General features: G+C 43.9%; 1 non-coding gene across 1 annotated transcript; it reads right to left on the bottom strand.

Moving 5' to 3' along the window:
• Nucleotides 1-418: 418 nt before the first annotated feature.
• On the bottom strand, nt 419-494 carry Trnas-cga (transfer RNA serine (anticodon CGA)). Its single transcript has one exon. It is a non-coding gene; the product is annotated as a tRNA-Ser (tRNA).
• Between the last annotated feature and the right edge of the window lie 6,902 nt (nt 495-7,396).

The following is a 7,396-nucleotide window of genomic DNA, read 5'->3' as shown; positions in this document are numbered from 1 at the left end:
GAGTTCGGAGGCAACGATTGTATCAGCATCTGTGAGGTAGTGGTTTGTGAACAATAACATTCATGAAATGGTCTGCCCTACCCAGAGACCCTGCCTGAACCCAGTGGGACACCTCAGGGATGAACTAGAACGTCGAGTTTGCTCCAGAACGCAGATTTTACTTCGGCTCTTGAGGAAGAATGGGCTGGCAATCCTCCTCAAACATTCGTAAATCTCATTGAAAGTGTCCCCAACAGAGTTCAAGCCTTCAAAAGGGGAAGGGTGAACATAACCCATAATAATGTCCACTAATTTGTTTCCGGATACTTTAGATAAGATAGACAGTAACAATCATTTCAGTAAAATTACAAGAAAAAATAGCGCAATGGTCACCATCCGAACATAAATGAGCGTGAAACTTCCTGGCAGTTTAAAACTGTGTGCCGACCGAGACTCGAACTCGGGACCTTTGCCTTTCGCGGGCAAGTGCTCTACCATCTGAGCTATCGAAGCACGACTCACGGCCGGTATTCACAGCTTTACTTCTGCCAGTATCTCGTCTCCTACCTTCCAAACTTTACAGAAGCTCTCCTGGTAGAGCACTTGCCCGCGAAAGGCAAAGGTCCCGAGTTCGAGTCTCGGTCGGGCACACAGTTTTAATCTACCAGGAAGTTTCATATCAGCGCACACTCCGCTGCAGAGTGGAAATCTCATTCTGGAAACCTCCCCCAGGCTGTGGCTAAGCCATGTCTCCGCAGTATCCTTTCTTTCAGGAGTGCTAGTTCTGCAAGGTTCGCAGGAGAGCTTCTGTAAAGTTTGGAAGGTAGGAGACGAGATACTGGCAGAAGTACAGCTGTGAGTACCGGGAGTGAGTCGTGCTTCGGTAGCTCAGATGGTAGAGCACTTGCCCGCGAAAGGCAAAGTTCCCGAGTCACGGTCGGGCACACAGTTTTAATTTGCCAGGAAGTTTCATATCAGCGCACACTCCGCTGCAGAGTGGAAATCTCATTCTGGATAAATGAGCGCGATTTAATTACATGTATAAAACACGTTTCAATAACAGCAGTAATGTAAGATATCTCTGGAAGTATAAACGATAAGAACTAAAATACATAGAAAAAAAAACGTATACCAAGACTTCCGACACGTACGTGTACACAAACAAAAATTCGATAACGTAATTCTTTTTTGGGAGTAATAAGAAAAACTTTATTACCACTCCTCGTACATGCTCTGCTTGATCAGTGGACAGCTTCATTTTCCTTTGGCTCCTCTAACGGCGTACTATAGTTCTGTGCACGGGATTCCAATATGAGTGCAGACATTTAACTGGACTAAAAAAAATTCTTGAAAGTAAATTCATTTGTAAGGGGTGATCATGGAAACACTATAATTATTCTTCGTAAGGTTTCAATCGTCTGTGGCGGCTGGAATGGGCACCACAGTGCTTCGCATCACGTGACCATATTCAAAATGGTTCAAATGGCTCTGAGCACTATGGGACTTAACTTCTGAGGTCATCAGTCCCCTAGAACTTAGAACTACTTAAACCTAACTAACCTAAGGACATTACACACATTCATGCCCGAGGCAGGATTCGAACCTGCGCACGGTTCCAAGTTTGTTAAGGTACATAAATTTCGTTTGCTAATTTGTTTCTATGCTTTAATTGGTCAATGATTCTAATGGATTCGTATATTTGGCGTTCTCTGGTTATGTTGTGTACGTGTGAGATGTCTCTGACGTTTCTGTAATTCCCGCAGAATAGGACCGTGTGTTCTGGGGTTCCCAGTTCCCGATCTGTGCAATTTGGTGACTGACTTAGGCTCAACCGGTTTTAAGAGTGTGGCTAAGATCCGCATGCAGTTAAGAAGTGCAGTATGCCGCGGATAGGTTCGGCATGTTTCATTTTTAGCCGGTTTGAGATGTCGGTGGAAAACATTTAGATTCGTCGTCCCTTACCGCTGACCTCCCATTCACCTAGCCAGGTCTCAATTCCTCAGAGTTTAAGTTGGTACATGTTGTTAACAGGTATACAGGTAGTCAGTCTAATCTGGTCTAGTCTATACACCTTTAACCATTACGTTGTAGCCTGATATTTCATAGAAACATCAGCTAGGTATATTCTAAGCACCATGCACGGTGCTATGACTGATTTGGTGCCTACACCGCTGATAGTCTAAGCTGGAAACTCCTTTATCTTGTCTAACAGCTATTCTTTTTGTGAGGAGAGTACTGCCTGGAAGGCAAAGGACTGATTTGAAGAGTGCACATTGGTATGTACGTGTAACTGTTAAAGACAGTCTGTAATCCTCTGATTTTAACCTTGCCAGATTGTGTTTAATTTTGATTTCTTTGTGTGTAGTTATTTTGATGTGCTGGTGTAAATTTAATCTTTCACCGACGTATACTCCCAGATGGCGTGTAACGATTCCTCTTTGCATGTTGGTGTCCCTGAGTTTTACCGAAGGATCCCTTCTCATTTCCAGTTGTCTTAACCTTGCCAACATCACTGGACACAAGAGGCTGTCGAAAGCACCTGCAATATCTGACATGATGGGTATGGCGTACTTGCATTGTCTGTTTCTGACAATTTCTAGAGCTTGATTAATTGCATGGTCTATTGATTTCCCTAGTCTAAATCCGAAATGGTGAGGACAGTCCACGAAGAGCTCCATGGAGCTCCATGGGCCTGTTGGCGGCTGCACAGCACCTTCTCCTGGACCTTAGTCATTGTGCTTGTAAGGCAAATTAGCATATATGTTTTTGGGTCTTAGCAGTTTTCCAAACTGTAGGTACTCTGCCTAGCCTTATGGCATCGTTTATCAGTTCTGCTAAATGTCGGGTAATCTGTGGAGATCTTCTTTTGAGTACTGCTGAATGGGTCCCATCTAGAACTGGTGTTTTTTCTTCTTTAGTCCTGTTATTGCCACCGCACCTTGTTCATGCACAAACAGGCTGGTGACGGTAGCTGTGTTGTATGGAATGTCCAGGACTTCTCTGAGTTTGTTGTTGTGCATCTTTATCAATGATCGTCCGGGAGGAGTTTATTCAGCAGACACTTTTTCGTTTAATTTTTGTCTTGTACCCCCCCCCCCCTCAATCCCATCCGAATGTGGTGTTTTGCATGTGTTGTCACGAATGACGTTTTCTGGTATCGAAGAGCGTCTATTTGATAATGCGGTATCGGCCGCCATCTAGTCGGCCGCAATTTCAAACACGCACGCTGCGTTTCCTACAGCCGCCACCGCGACGCAAGGGCTTTACTACGGATTACACATGAACCAGTGGTGGGTGTTCTTAAGCTCGAACATTCATGCTTTTTTGCGTGTTTGCTAGCTAAATAACGTTTACAGACTTTCACAGTGGCCAGGACTTGACATCTTCTGAATAGATATTGTATCGAAGAGTGAAACATTCATACATCTTTTGTATCTGTATATGTTTCTATATTTCTACATTCTAATCTACTGCAGTAACTGACACTGCAAATACAACAACAAAGTGATGTATTATTTTTGCTATTTGATATTAGATATAAAATATGTTAATATGTTAATTCTCTGTTTAGGAACAGCACTTGTTCCTCGCTCCTGTATCCACTAACAGAAAGTTTCCTTAGCCTGCCGATATGCAGTAAGTCTCAATTTCTGTCTTTGTACGTCCAAGGTGTCTGATATAATATTTTTTTCTTCTCATGTCCCATTTTAGACTTGTGAGCTCGTCCTTCCATGGTGTTGTTTCCTGTCTTGCGCTTGAAGCTGTTGGTGTAGTGTGTTCTTGTATATTTGTATGATTTGCGTGCGTTTACGTATGTGCTTCATAGGCAATAATTCCTCTAAAATTCTTCACGTCATAGTCTTGTACGACTTTTTTAAGCCTATTCCAATCTGCTCTATGAAAGAGTAATGTTATGATGTTGTTTCGTGTACTGTGTTGGTGCTTTGTGTCAGGTCGAAGGTTATTAAGTTGTGGTCACTTGTTGTCATGTACTGTCCAAATAATGACGTGTGTGAACACTTTGTTGTTTGTCAGTGAAATGCCACTGTTGCTTTGGGTTTCTTCTGTGCCTGAATATGTTGATGTCTCTCTTTGTTTAAAATGTGAAGCTGTGTTTCCTCCATCGTGTCCTTTATTGTGCGTCCTCTGTTATCTGTCCTGTCTGAGTTCCATAGAGAGTTATTAGTTTCTTGTTTAGTGAATATTCCGCTAATTCCATATCAGACTGGCGTAAGGCTCGTCACTGTGGCTGTACTGCGCCTACAACGAGGCTTTCACCCTTGTGTTCTTGCCATGTGATACTTCTATTGTAAATAAGTGACTGCTACACAGCTGTGAGATTTTAACAGTGCCGGTTATTGTGACAGTATTAGAGGGCAGGCACGTTGATTTCCTAAGTCAGCTAGCAACTCATGGGCAACCTGAGGTCTGCATGGACTGCTGATGGATGGTATTACATTATTTACAGCGACGAATTTCGATTCTGCACTACCTCCTATTAGCCTCATCTACGTGTTTCGTGGTGTCGAGGGTAGAGGATACATTCCCAATGATTCATAAAGAGACAGCCTGGTATTATGCCAAGTGACATGGTGTGGAGAGGAATCAGGTATGAATTCAATCCATCTCACGTCGTGAATCAGGGACCCCTGACTGCACAGGAATATGACACAGACATCCTGCGCGCTCATGAGTTTCCCCTCATGAGAAAGCCTAATGTCATCTTCTGTATCCAGTGATTCGGATATCGATACGTGTGATCGAGTTTGCGGTATCATCACTAGCGACCCGCAAACGACCGCTGGCGGCGCTGGAAGCCAGCGCCGCGCTTCCCAGCGCCATGCAGGATCACGTGAGTGAAGTCAGTTTCTTCCGACTTTCAATAAAGGTGTCAAAAGGCCTTGCGGAGGACAATTTGCCTGTCTTCCCCCTCAATGCTTAGATTCTGTGACCCGCCTGTCGTTACGACGACGACCACTGAGAAAGAATTGGACCTAGCAAGAATTTCAGTGGCCACCGGATTATCACCTATGGCTCATAGTCGAACGCTTGGACTTAGTTTGGACTATTGTACTTGTGCTCTGTGTCATCAGTAAAAATGAAATGCTCTTATAGCATTATTAGCGGAGAGACCCCTCGGTAAAGAGTCAGCGACTCTCACCACTAGACCACGAATTGCTGACAGTGTGATCTGTGAATAACTGATCGACCTACTACGACTCAGCAGTGGCAGCGAGCGAGTTGGAGTTTTTGTTAGCACACTGGGCGCGCATTCAGGAGAACGACGTTTCAAATCCATTTCCGGTCATCCATATTCAGATTTTCCTTGATTTCCCTAAATCGCTCCAGGCAAATTGCGGGATTGTTGCTTTGAAAGGGCGCTGCCGATTTCCTTCGCCATCCTTGAAACAATCCGAGGTTGTGTTCCGTCTCTAATGAGCTCGATGTCGACAGGACGTTAAACCCTAACCTTCCTTCCTTCCTTCAACAGTGGCGACGAGACTGTACGAACTCACGGCGCTACAATGGGGTTGCTGAAATACCGGAACTCTTGAAGTCCTGCCAACAGCAGATAGCGGCTCAAAAGCAACGACATCAGCAGCAAATCGGTGTGCAGCAACAGCAGACAGCCTCCTTGACAGCAGCAATTGCAGTAAATTCTACAGTGCTGCCGTTCCCGTCATGGCAAGATGAAGCCATAGCGAGTAGAAGTCCACTCCATATGATGCAACTGATGACTGAGAAACGTACCTGCGTCGACTGCATCATCATTTTACTGCTCTCAGGGTGAACTATCCTTATGATAAGAAATCTTTCTTCGTGCCGTCGTTGTCTCTGGAAATAGTGTGCCTTCTGAGAAAGCTAGAACCCATTTTAGAAGTTGACAGTTTGTCGTTCCATAGGATTTGAGAATTGCTCTTAGAATATTACAAGCACAAATCGTATACAGCGTTGTCCTGGCTAGAATTCTGTCGCCGTCCCAAAGTACGAACGGAACCATAGTGTGGCTGGGTAGCTGATTATAAAGACTTGACTTGTCACTGCAGTTTTGTGTGTACTAATGAATAGTGTAAACTACCGTATGCAGATTCTGTAATTATGGATTCTGTTATTCGATATGCTCCAGACAAAGAAGTCGCCATCAGGCCTTAAGGTCATCAGATTCTTCCTCGGAAGAAGTTCTTAGAACTACAGAAAGTTTGGAATTCATGCAAGAGACCGAACTACGTTGGCAATCATTATCGGAAGTTTCTGCCTTGTGTGTGGCCGAGAGGGAGAAACAACTGTCGCGTCCGACAAGGAAGCAGACTGCAGTGAAGGAGAGTTCTTATTCACAACCAAGCATACGATTGTGCGCGGCTGTGGAGCAAAGGAGACAAGCCACTTTCTCACGTCGTCGTTTGGATGCAGAAATTTCACCAAGTAACTCTAGCCACAATTCAGTGTCACGTAATTTCCGAAGTTCGTTACCTTCTTGCATTGAGTGTTTTGATCGGCTCTCACATCAGTTTTCTACACCCGCGTTTCTCAACCTTCTTTCCTTTCGGGCACAACAAAGTACGTTTCAAACCTTCGTAACACCCCTATATGGAATGAGGGAGAGCTGAACGCAAAAAAATATTATTATGATACGATACATGATTAAACGCATATTATCACGTATAATGACGGGCGATTTCTTGCAAATTGGGCTGCTCCAAGAAAACATTTGGCAATAATTTTTTTTATTTTCTGCATAAGGTATGAAAAATTTGACGTTACACCTGACATGTATTCGCCGCACACCAATGTGTCGCGACACTGCGGTTAAAAAACACTGTTCTAGATCCCTGTGGTCTCTATTGAAGAAATCGAGGACACATCAGCAATATTTGTACCTCTCTTGTTTCTCGGACGGCAAAGACACCCTGTGATAGGGTGCCAGTGAATAAAATTCAAACTTTAGTTACTCCTAAATCGGGCAAGACATGAAAACAGTTAACTGATCTCCGTGTATAACTTAAAATAGTAATTTTTCAAGTGGGCAATGGAGTTTCAGCCTCTTTTATTAGCTGTAATACATACATGGTGAACCAGAACTCCACCGACAAAATATCAGAGGTTGTCCAAGGATATTTGTCGAGTATTCTGGTGTAGGTTCCCACGGTCTCCGGTGGCTGTTTACATAGTAAGTACAGTTTGTTTGATTTCTTACCGCTTGTATCGGTATTGCTGAGAAACTAACTGTACAACAGTGTTATTGTCGACGGTATGCGCTGTGTTTCTTGTATGAAAACAAACTTGTTCCATTCACTCACGGTACTTGGTGTTAACAGCACTACGGCCAACTTTACACTTGGTCTCTGGCTTGCATTCAGTACTGCTCGGTCGTGTCTCGGGTTTGTTTTTCTGGCAGTGATAGTTGTACGTTAACAGT

This window comes from Schistocerca serialis, chromosome 3 (assembly GCF_023864345.2).
Source record: "Schistocerca serialis cubense isolate TAMUIC-IGC-003099 chromosome 3, iqSchSeri2.2, whole genome shotgun sequence".
In the NCBI taxonomy this organism is placed as follows: Eukaryota; Metazoa; Arthropoda; class Insecta; order Orthoptera; family Acrididae; genus Schistocerca; species Schistocerca serialis.
Note: the sequence above shows the minus strand (reverse complement) of the source record. Positions and strands in the feature narration are given on the sequence as shown.